The 12021-nt window shown below is 40.0% G+C and overlaps 1 long non-coding RNA gene across 1 annotated transcript in view; it reads left to right on the forward strand.

Moving 5' to 3' along the window:
- Positions 1 to 12021, forward strand: part of LOC109367219 (uncharacterized) — a 146422-nt gene that overhangs the window by 50443 nt on the left and 83958 nt on the right. The window contains exon 2 of the long non-coding RNA XR_014882951.1: positions 5345 to 5450. This is a non-coding gene — a long non-coding RNA (uncharacterized LOC109367219). The remainder of the gene's footprint in view (positions 1 to 5344; positions 5451 to 12021) is intronic.

Here is a 12021-nt window from a genome sequence, read left to right on the forward strand (position 1 = left end):
GAAATAGATGCATTTTTGCTCACACGTATCAAAGTTGGAATATGTGGCAATAACAGCTGAAGTTTTGCCATATGCTTTCCTGTTTTGTAAGAAGCTGTAAGCTCCTGCTTACTCTGCTGTGGCTAACCCGGTCCTGGGGCAGTTGTTGAGTTCAGACAGCTGCTGTAATTCAGGAAAGCAACATGTGATGACATGCAATGAGACATGATGACAAGCAACATCCATTGACACGTGATGTCATGCAACACACTGACATGTGACAACACAGACTGATGCATGGTGACATGTAAAACATGACGTGCTGACATGCAGCAATGCAATATGCATCTATCCTTGAGAAGTAATGAGTCAATATGCATCAGTGGGACAACGTGCAATATATCAACATGCAACATGTGACAACATGACCGTGCATGACCACAGTCATGTGCCAACACACATGAGCATGCCATGCACATGGGCACACTTTAACCTGCAACAATCATGAACACACCACATGTATCAGCATATCACATCAATATACAGGTTGTGTGAAGCCTTCACGTATATCAACACACATGTGAACATAAATGAACACTTATAAGCCCACAATACATGTAAACATACACAAACAGATGTTAAGACCTCACGTATGAACATACTCTGCTTTAACACATCCAAGCTCACAACATGCTTGAACATACCTGAACACCTGTGAATAGACGCTACACATGGTTATGTGAGTTTCTCTTTAGCCCTTCCTGTGTCTTTATGTGGAACAGTGCCTAGGTGCTTCTCTCATGGGTCGGAGCTGCAGGCAACAGAAGGTGAACTTTTTCTGGGATATATTAAGTGTTAGCTCTTATTCTTAAGTGTGAACTTGAAAGAATTTACTTCAAATTAATGTCTATGTGTTTGCCTGAGTACGAAGCAGTTTTTCTGGGAGGGATGAACAGACTTATCTGCTCAATTCGTTTTGCTGCTGTCCTTGAAAAGATACTCCAGTGCTAGGACATTAACACCGTTTGTTTTATCATGGGCTGTTCTCAACAGAAGTGCCTACCTTCACACCCTTATCAAAAAGCACGTGAATTATCTTGCATCTTGTTCCTACATACCCAGCAGAGTTACTGTCTATCAAAATCTTATGCTTGCTCTTCTTTGGATTTCCCCTTTTGTTTTTGATAGTTAAGAAGTCAGAAAAGTTTGAAAGTTTAGGAGTAAGGAGATTAATTTATGGCAAGTTAATAACTAAATCAATTGAAAGCATATTTCAAGATGGTGTAGAATATTCTTTCTATTGCAGTCAAATGCTGTAGAATTTCCATCTGCTTTGTTGCAGAAGGTTTTGTTTGGCAGCTGGCTTCGTACTGAAGCAGCATAAGAGAACTGGAGGTATATTCACTGTGCAAAATATAGATTTTTGCATAGTATCCATTTGTAGCTACAAGTAGTGCTGGGCTTCAGAGCCTCTCTCTGCTTTGGGTTATATTTTAGCAACTTGTAGAAAGTAAAATTACAGTAATCTTAACTACTGTAAAGCTTTCTTAATTTCTTCTATTTTTGAGTTAAGTGAATTGTTTAGGTTCATATTTGAACTCCTTTAATGAAGCTCAGTGGCGTTTATGTTACAAGAAGAAAAGTACTGACGCTTGGTGACTGTTGAATGTGTGTAATGTTAATAGACATTTGAGGCTGTGCATTTTGGAAGTACTTTTTAGAAAAGTTGTGAAGTAGTGCCCACAAATGAAATTATTCTTCTGAGCATCTCCAAAGTGAAGACCTACAGAGTGTGTTATGCTAAATATGCAAGTCATACCTGGCATGGTCAGCTTTTATATAAGCTCACCGATCCTAAGGTGTTAGTCTCAGTAAAGTTAGACAATGATCTTTATTTTAATTACTTTTTTTAAAGAGAGATTTATAGTATGAGTTCAGTTCAGTTGATAGCTGTAACACCATGTCTTACAAGATTTGGATCATTTTAAGGTTTTATCAGTGAAGCAATAATACAAAAACTTTATTGTAAGCGTCTGACAGTGTGGATAATCCAGGGTTTGAGAGCAATTAAAAGCACGCTGATGAACAAGAAAACTGCTTCCTTCAACAAAATTTGAAGAACCATCAGTTTCCTCAATCATATTGTGTTCACTGTGTAGATTTATCTTCTAACATAATTCAAGAAGTAAATCAGAACAAAAGACCCACAACTGACAGTGACCCCTTGACAGTTATGTAAGAAGAAAGTAAGAACAGGACAAAACTCTGGTGATAAAGTGATAATTTCTTCAGAATGACCAACCAGCTGTCAGCAGTTCTGCAGTTTTGGGACAGCTGAGGTGTAGATGGTACCTTGCTCAGTGATGGTGGATTTAGGGTCTGTTGTCCAGGGGGACATTTCTTATTTCAACTAAGTAGCAAGGTTATTGCAGTCCCACAGGAAATCCTATTAGTATTTTATATGAGGGGCATTCATTTTCTTCTGTTTTGGTCAAGAATGTCCTCCAAAAATACTGTGCTCACATGCATAATAGAACTTTTCCAGCCAATTTTAGTCAATACTCCAAAACATTCAAAAAACAGTTCACTTCTCATTCATTGCAGGAAGTCATTTTTGATATTCGCGTTCTCGCTGAAGATCAAGGTAGCAACATAAATATAGCAAAGGATCTATGTGTTAAATACCTTTCTACTCTGATTTCCGCCTTTTTGAGAGTAAAATTCATCTTATTTTTCTGTGGGAAGTTTCACTTTTATAGTTGTACTTTGTCACACCAGACCTGGGAATTTAAATGTATTTTTGTTTTAGAAAATAATGTTACTTTTTCATGCTCCTGAGCTGTTTTTATTCATGATTCTGAACTCAGTAAGTGACATAGTTGTAACAGCATATTGCTTACTATAATATAGCAAAATGTATTTTTTTTTTCCTGTTTAATTTCCTGTTCCGTTATCATGGCAATTGTTTTCTTTAAGTGCAGAAAAAAACAACTGATGTGACCGAATATTCACACCCATAAACACTACAGGCTTTTCACTTAATAAGTAAAAAGAACGAATGCTTTATTATTCTTTCCATCTTTATAGTTTACATATATGCCATCTATTAAATTTGGGTAAAATCAATATCATATTGTGGGATAGGTGCTTCCTGATGTTCTGAAGTATGTGTTTCTGATCATAATGCTTGATAAGAGACTTGATTCATTTTCATAAACAACAATCTGGTATTGTGTTGACTTTCTTCCAAGGTGCTATCCATTTATAATCAATCACGTTGCATGCTCTCTGCTGCTGACATCAGTGTTGTAGGAAACTGGACACAACAGATGGAATTTTTTTGATAGTGCTTCCAGTGAATCACAGAATCACAGAATTGTAGGGGTTGGAAGGGACCTCTAGAGATCATCGAGACCAACCCCCTGCCAAAGCAGGTTCCCTACACCAGGTTAGATGCTCCAGTTACAGTTAGCTCTTCTTACATAACTGTCAAGGAGTCACTGTCAGTTGTGGGTCTTTTGTTCTGATTTACTTCTTGAATTATGTTAGAAGATGCTCCAAAACACTTTACAAGTAGTATGTGTCTGTGTGTTAACTCATGAGACTGGAGGGCTATTTTTGTAATAATAGAGCAGATTAAGGAGTAGGAGTGTTATGTCTTTCACTAATTAATACCAGTTTGGTAAAAACTAGCCTGGAGCTAAAAACAATTTCAGAAGATGGCATGATTGTCTGTTCCCCACTTTCCAGTTTTCTTGCTGGTCTGATGCACCTCTTCCAACTCTTCGGACTGAAAGACTGTTCTCATGTTTACAGAGGCTGAGGCCCTGATAGAATCTGGTTATATCATGAAAGAAATGTGTAGAAATGTTTCTGTCCACTCTTGAAGAACAGTAGCTGCCATTCATCCCACTAATGCATGTCTTGGCTCCTAGAGAGATCAGAGAGGCATATTCTCCTTCGAGGTGGCTCTTGAACTTGCTCACTCTGGACCAGACCTCATCTTGAGCAGTACAAGAGGGGATCAGTGTGGCCTCTCTGGCTCTCTTACTTCTGAAAGCCTGTTGAAGATTCCATGTTTAGAAGCAGCCTTTGCATGTGCTGGTCTGTCAGACGGGCCCTACTACTGGCCTCTGAGTTTTTTCCCTTCTGCATATCTCACTGGAAGAACAGACTGCTGTAATTGCTGACACAACTGTTTCCTGCTCTTTTTTTCTGACATTGGCAGCCATTTGGTGCTTTTGCCTGAATAGGCCTAGGTTTCTGAGAAAACTAAAATATATTGCTGCCTAAGTTTGATCTTTTTTTTTTTTTCCTGTTCCTGAGGCCTTTTCTTTTAACATCTGAAGCAAGAAGTTGGACTTTTTAGTAGGAAAATTTTTGCTAGCACCGATGTTGTTTCCCTGGTAAAGACTCTTTTCCTCTTTTTTCTTTGTAAGTCTTTGCATTTGTAACTCCAGTAGCACTGATGAGCGCTGTGTGAAGCTGGTTCGTAGCAATGGGCAGGCATGAGAGGGTGTGCGTAAAAGGGGCACTTACAAAGAGCAGTGGTCAACAGGGAAGAAATAGAGGGGGGCTGGGAGCAATAATACAACCTGAAAAACTCAGCATTTTTGTTGTAACAGAAGGAATGGTTGTTAAAGTTTAGCAAAAGAAGTTTGTGCTACCTGTGGCATTCTTTGCTGCAGGGGGTCGAACAGTTAAGCTGCTCAGAATTTTTTTAAATATACTGGCTGCCGTTCTAGGCCCTGACTTCTGTGATTTATCTGTTTATTATCTTCTGCCCTTGTAGAGGAAATAAATATTTAAGCTCTCAAGGCTGTGCTCTGACTCTCCAGGCTGGTTTTGACCCTAAATCTTGCATGTACTTTCCAAATAGAAGTGATAAAATCATTATGTGAATTTGTACAAATTAAGATTTATTTAGGTTTACCAAGCCAAGAAAAGGAAGACAAACAGTGGCAAAGATAACTGTGCATAACAAGCTCTGTTAAGGACTAAATACTAGGGTGACTACTTGTACAATTAGAAAGAAAAACATATAAATATGAGCTCGGATGTAGATAGCAGGTCAGCTGGAGGTAGATCAGGCAGAATTAATTTATAGGATAGAATATATTTGCTAATACTTTTAAGTTTACTTCAGACTGCTAATGTTAGAATGGTAGGTAGTGTGATGCAAAGAAATTTGCTTACAGGTATGTGTAAGAACACACTCACTGATGATAAAGGAAATGTTGATATGCATTTAGTACTTAAGGTTATACTTGATGCTAAAAGGCTAATTGTGTACTTGCAAGGCTTAACAGACACACACTTGTTACATACCACCATTTATACACACCCTTTCTTGTTTTCTTTTTAGGGCAACTCAGCTGGGCTCAACCTATCTTAATAGGGAACCTGCAATCCGAATTTCAAGCAAGCCTTCTTTGAGAATTCACAGAGAATTGCAACACAAAGGTGAAAATGTGAGTTGAAAATCTGTATGGAGATAAAAACTCAACCAGCATGATTTGTCTTAAATAGCAATAAGGTTATTGGCATTCCTTAGTGAAGCAAGTGGTTTTATAGTTTGCATTGCTTGTGTATGCAGCTTCTAAATAACTTTCAGTTCAGTAAATAAATTGGCTGTTCAGAGATCCCAAAATGACAAATGTGAAATGCTATGGCTTCTACTGGATGTGACTAAATAAATGTAAAAAATGAAGGCCAGAAACCTCCAGGTATTTTGAATTTCCACTTGTGTCGCTCAGACACTTAAGAGTAGCTGCAAATACTCCCTTGATGGAGTCAGATTGCTTCTTTATTAATTCCATTCATAAATACACAATGGGTGTCCAGTGGAGCACTTAAGACCCCGATAATCAAAAGCTTATTGTGTGTTTGAGAAACTTGAAAAGGAAATTCAAGTAAATACCAAGGGAGAATAGGGTAAAGTTAGAGTTTTTCTTTCTAAACCAGCAGGAGGTCATCTAAAGTATAACGTTATGCACAAGTTTGATCACTGAGGTTGTGCTGGGCAGTGTGGCTGTGCACAGTTACAGTAGTAAAATCAGTGTGTTTTACAAATTGATCCAACATTCCACAGATGGCAGAATGGCATATAGACTTCTGCTTGAGTGGGGGGTGTGCTGCAAGCCCCGGGATGTGAACAGTGTTTTGCTGATTTTTTTTTCCTGTGTCCTCTTGTATCTGGGACCTGGCAAAAATGAAGCAGCTAGGCTAAGTGCTGAGGTGATGTGCACTGTGGTAAAGCCTAACTGATGAATTTGCGGTAATGAGTGCATCTGGTGAAGAAAATCAATGGGGCGTTGAGTCCCTCCTGTTATTTTATGGAACCTTTTCCATGACAGCATGGCAGTAGAAGATCTCACATGAGGAACTATGAGAAGTACAGAGAACTGGAAATAAATACTCCTCTGAGATAAACAATAACATTGATCTTGGCTGAGGATAACATAGAATTTCTCCCAAGATCCCCCTGTCAGGTCCTTTGAAACTTCAACTCCTATCAGGTCCCATTCTGGACACAATTGCCTAGTTGCTTTTGTTTGGAGAAATGCAAAACTACTCAGCATTTCTCCTGTCATTTACTGATGAGTGTAAATGATGGCAACACGAGTGCTCTTTGTGGACTACTGTCCTTTTTTTTTTTTTTTTTTTTTTGAAATACGGAAACAGAAAGAATGGAAGTTCCCAGACTGCTGAAACAGTAATGGTAAGGTTGGATTTTCTGAGGGATTGCATGGAGGAATAAAGCAAGGAGAGTGCTGCTGCTACCCTAGCTGTTGAGGACAGATTAAGAATATGTCCTTGTCATCTAAAATTATTTAGTAACAGGAATAACAAAACACCACAGATATAACAGAAGCAAACACTTTTTTTTTTTTTTTTTTTTGTAGAGAGGAGATGGTAGGATTACTAAATCAGTGGTTCAACCACAAAATCTTACAGGTAATGCAGCACTGAAGATTTTCTTAATCTACAGTTTTACAACAGTGTGGGACCCTTCTGGCTTTTGAGTTGCATAGCTTGTAAAAGAGAGGTGATCTCACCCCATGGCCTATTGCACACAGAAAACTGGCACCCAGCACTTCCTCATGGTTAAGAGGAGGAAAAGTAGTCGCAACTGCTGTGTCCATTTGCACCAAAAAAAAAAGCATTTCCATCAGTGTTTACTGCAATACAGAATTGGAACCCTTATCATTTTGAAAATGGCACTGTTTCCCATATCTTCTCCCAGACAAATTTTGCCACCAAATAAGAACAGAGCTTTTAGACTTCTGGCAGAATGGAAACAAAGCTTGTTCTCTAAATGATAGGAGAGGCCAATGAAATAGAAGGTAGAAGTAACCAATGGGAGTCCAGATCAATAGACCTAGCAAAAGAGAGCTCTCAATGGTCTGTTTCTACCTGATGCTTTTGTCCTCAAGATAATGCTAGCTGCTGTACCATGCCTTGCTGTGAGGCTCAGCGGCAGCCATTGGTCTCAACAAGGGCTGCCTGGACTGCGGAGCCACCTCTGATCACAGCAGTGATGAGAAATGATACAGGACCATGGCTGAGGCAGCACAGTGGGAAGATGCCTCCAGACAGACAGGTAGCTTGTGCTGCAGGCTTCCTTTCTGCTAGTTGTCATCTGTCAGTGTCCAGTATTGTGTTGTTGCTGATGTTTTGTATGTTTATATAGTTTTTTCAACAGTCTTCTATGTTTCACATCATTTACAGGTAAGTGCATAGCAGCAAAATTGCTTGTTAGGCTAGGGTTCCTCTTATTGCACAACGTTTTCATGAGATATGAGTTTTTAAGTAGAAAACAGGGCGAGCCAGCAAATCATTTGGGTTGAGACAATGAAAGGAAAAAAAATCCCACCTAAACAATAGATGCTTAAGGAGAAAGTGTTCCCGCTCCTTGCGACAAAGAGCCTCCAGAGGATTACAATGCAGTCAATGTTGCTTTAATTAAATTTAATGCTGTGTGAAATGCACTCTGAGAAACTTTGATGAATGACTGGGGCAATTCATGCGGCTCACTAAAGGGCATCCAGCCCTTGCAGGGGTGTCAAACCAGGATGAATTGGTTAGTACAGGCATGTTTATAGACTGCCTAAGGAACCTTGTATCTGTGTGGTAATGTCAGAGATAATGTTATGATTCTCTGGACCTTGGGGGGCTTTGGTGACATGGTTAATGAGATAGCCCAGGGAGTGTCCCAGTAGGTTACTTGCAGACCTCCCACATCAAAAGGAGCAGCTTCGCCCCTTCTGAGCCTGCCGTCCTCTAGATCTCTCTGCTGGCCCTCGCTTTCCATAGGGCCACTTCTCGCCTCACTCCTCCCCCTTCTTTTGGGTTCTTAGTCAACATTAACTTTGGCTGCCAAAATTCAAAAGTTGTTAGTTTTTAATTTGGTTTCTCTTTGACCTACCTACACAATGGCTTTTGAGGATTTTATAGAAACACAAGCCACCGTCATTACCCTCCTCCCAGAACCTCAAAACAAAGAGAAACAAGGAAAAAAGAAACTTACGCAGAGGAGGAAGAAACGAGGAAACAAAACTTAATTCTCCCTCTTTCTCTGTTCCCTCTCTCCTCACCACAAAAAAGAGAGGAATGTTGCTCTCATGCAGAGTTTGGTTACAAAGCAGTGGGCTCTGCTGGTACAACTGGGCCTTTTATCTGCTGCACCCAAAGAAGTGGAGGAGGGGGGGAAACAGTGGATCAATTGATAAATGAAAGTCTGTTACTCAAGTGTGATTTAAAGGGTTGATTATAGGTCTGTGGAAAAGGTTGTTTAACAGTTTCTCTTTGTAGGGGGGAAAAACTCACTGTAGGTTTGGTTTAAAATGAGGTTAGGTGGCAAGTAAACATTCTTGTAATAATACAGCTATCTTTGCAAAACGGTCAGGAAATGGATTTTTGGGATTACATCATTAAAGTGAGGCATACATCAAAGTAAATGCAAGACCATCTCAAATGATCCTTTCAAAATAAAAAAAATCCTGAAGTTGTTTAATTGTACTTTTGAAATTCTGTAGCAAAGAGAAAGAGAGAGCTGGTGAGGAATTTCAGATCTCTCAGATGTAGCAATGGTAAGAAGTACCCTCATTTCTGTCTGGTTTAAGGCTTGTGGTTTTGGACAGAGAAATAAATACTGACATGAAATCAAGATGAGATCTTCTGAAACGGCATAAGTGGCATGCTAACTGATCTTGCCTGTGACCTTTATGAACCCCCTCCTCTCAGAAAGCTGGAAGTTTAAGATGGGGTTCATGAATTTCAAGTTTTCTTCTCATTCAGTTCCACTATGGAAAATTTCAATTATCTGTTAATTCCGAACAGTATCGAAGCAATATTGTGTGCATACATATAAATAGACTAGTTTATATGTGTCCACTTACATTTGGTCAGATATTCTTGGTCCAATTACTATTTCCTTTCAAATTCTTTCATAAAGTTTATCTGCTGCTCAATGCCCCAAAACCCCAACCCAAAGCCACAGGTTCAGGCTAGTTGAGTCATCACAGTGGAATGACCAAAAAGTCACCACCATTCTGCAAACATTTGTATTAAGTAGTTCAACCTGGGGCAGAATCCCCTGGTAGGGAGTGATGGGGAGATGGTGGTAGATATCTGCCTAGCAAATGATCACCTGAGCAGGTGCTGGGTTTAAAATGTTCTTGGGACAAATGAAAGTCCTTCTGCTTGTTGACGAAATCTTGAGTTATTCTGCATGTGGTGTTGGCATCACATCAACAGCCCTTTCTCAAAAGCCCACAGTATTGTGGTTTTGGCCAGCCTTCCTTGCTCTCAGTGCCTGAGGTGGAACTTAAAAATTATTTTTCTTTCCATTGGTTGGCAGAAATACCTATACTCCTCCCTGGAGGGAACAGCAGCACAACTGGCCTTTGCCAGTGCAACAGGTGCACAGTGGAGAGCTTCCTGGGACAAGTCATCAGCCTTTCTGGTGACACACTGTAAATGTTGAACTGTCTATACTGAGCCTCGGGGACTGCTTCTAACTCTGTGAAAGAAATTCTGAGATAATCGGAGGGGTGGGAGGCTTTCATCTTTAGAGAGTAGAATAAACCTTTTGTAAAGATGCACCTTGCAGGAGCGTTGGCTATAGCTGTTGAAGTGCACAGGACCAAAATTGTGAAATTAGAATGAAGATTTTTATTGGTCTTGTAAATTGCTTAGGAGGCCTTGCAGGGGCTGTCTCAGTTCTCTTCTTATTGCACGCTGAGAACTGATGCTCACCCTTTCCTGGTGAGCTGGAATGGGCTGTTCAGCAAGGGAAGGCAGAAAGTGGGCAGACTCAGGCAGTCCCCCCTGCCCCCCCCTTTACCCTGTCTCTGTTATCTGAAACAGCTATCCAGGTAGAAGCACTTAAATGTCATTTATTTAATAAGTTACTTTCTGCTGGCCAATATTGCTATAATGAAGTTGTAACTAGATCATGGAGGAAACAAATGCCAGATTTGGTTTGGTAACTTGTCTTGTAGGGAAGAGGGGAAAAAGGCAGAATAAGCTGAGTGGTTTCCAAGCCCCAAATTTATTTTTAAATAGGTCTCTCTCAAACTGTAGTCACAACAACAATCTTTGCTGTAGTTAATGGGCTGTCAGTGTATTCTTCATCTGAATGACTGTTTTCTGAATCAGAAGTTAAAGACACGGTGGTGTTGTCACTGGGTCAGTGGCAGTAAGTTTAACAGAGGACCGTGAAACCACAGTGAGGAGCAGTCTCTGATGACTTGAAAGTAATTACAAGGTCAAGAGAACAACAAACAGTGTCACTGGTGTGGCTAAGGAGCATGTTCATGGCAGCCGAGTCTTGAACTTTCCTTTCTTAGTGCATCATGCTCAATCTACAGCAAATTTTTCCAATTGTTTATTGCCTTTAAAGGATAAAACAACAGAAAAAAAATCAGTTTACGCTTTCTGATGAAATAGGTTCATGATATGATGGTTCAGGAAAGCTGTTGTGCTGAGCTGTGAAGCTGGCATGGAGCTTGGAATCCGCTCTTGGGTTCTGTATGTCGTGGCCTTTTGCAGTCTTCCTTGCAAAGAGATGAAGTTCTTACTTTTTGGGATGTGGAGCTCAGGTGAGAGTTAACTGGATGAAATGAGTTTTAACTGGGTGATGCTCAGCTATAAGTGTATGTGCAGCAACAGAGATATGCACCTAGAAATAGAAATTAAAGTCTAGGGAGTGGTGAATGCATGGTAGGCATGACATATGCTTCAAATAGTGTTACAGGGTTATAGGGTTACAAGAACACAATGTCTGTTTCAATACTGATTCAGCTGTAGTAACTGACTTGTTTGTGCTGAGCATGCAGATCGTCCCCTACCAAGAGATGGCTCAGCTTAACAATGGGTTTGCAGTGGGTGGGCCTCAACAAGGTGGACTGGAGCTGAAGTTCTGTCTTTTAGTTGGAGCCTCCATTCTTTGGCATGTTATAATCTTACATTTAACATGATCTTAACACAGGTTTTTTGTACTCAGTCTTTTTGCATGGTTTAAAATTCATTTCCAGGCTGTGATCTAATGGCAGTAATTACCTCAGAAGTGCATATGGTATGGGGTATGTTTATTTTTGTTACAGCCAAGGCAAATGATTACAGGCCTTGGCTTCACTTCAGGGCTCAGTTCTGTTGAGAGAGCCAAAAACAACATCTACCTTTGCAATCTGGCAGGCAGGTCCTAAATACCTTGTGTGAATGTTTGGTTTAATGATATGAAAGGTGGTGAGAGCATGAGAGCAAAGCCCTCTGATGTTATAGTGGATGACTGGAGTGCAAATTGTTTACTAACGGTGGTGGAGGAACCCAGCTTTGTCAATATACAGTATAATAACTACCACGCTCTACTACCGAATAGCAGTTTGCTTGCTAATTCTCCCGAGTTTCTTCAATGCTTTGTGGGCAGTTTTGCTGACGTTGGCAGTATCATAGAAGTCTTAAGTAGCAATGTACCTGTAAGATTTGTCTGCATGTAGGTTTAAGTAATTCTAGGAATAACTCAGCCTGGTATTACAC

This window comes from Meleagris gallopavo, chromosome 4, assembly GCF_905368555.1.
Source record: "Meleagris gallopavo chromosome 4, MGAL_WU_HG_1.1, whole genome shotgun sequence".
NCBI classification, from domain to species: domain Eukaryota; kingdom Metazoa; phylum Chordata; class Aves; order Galliformes; family Phasianidae; genus Meleagris; species Meleagris gallopavo.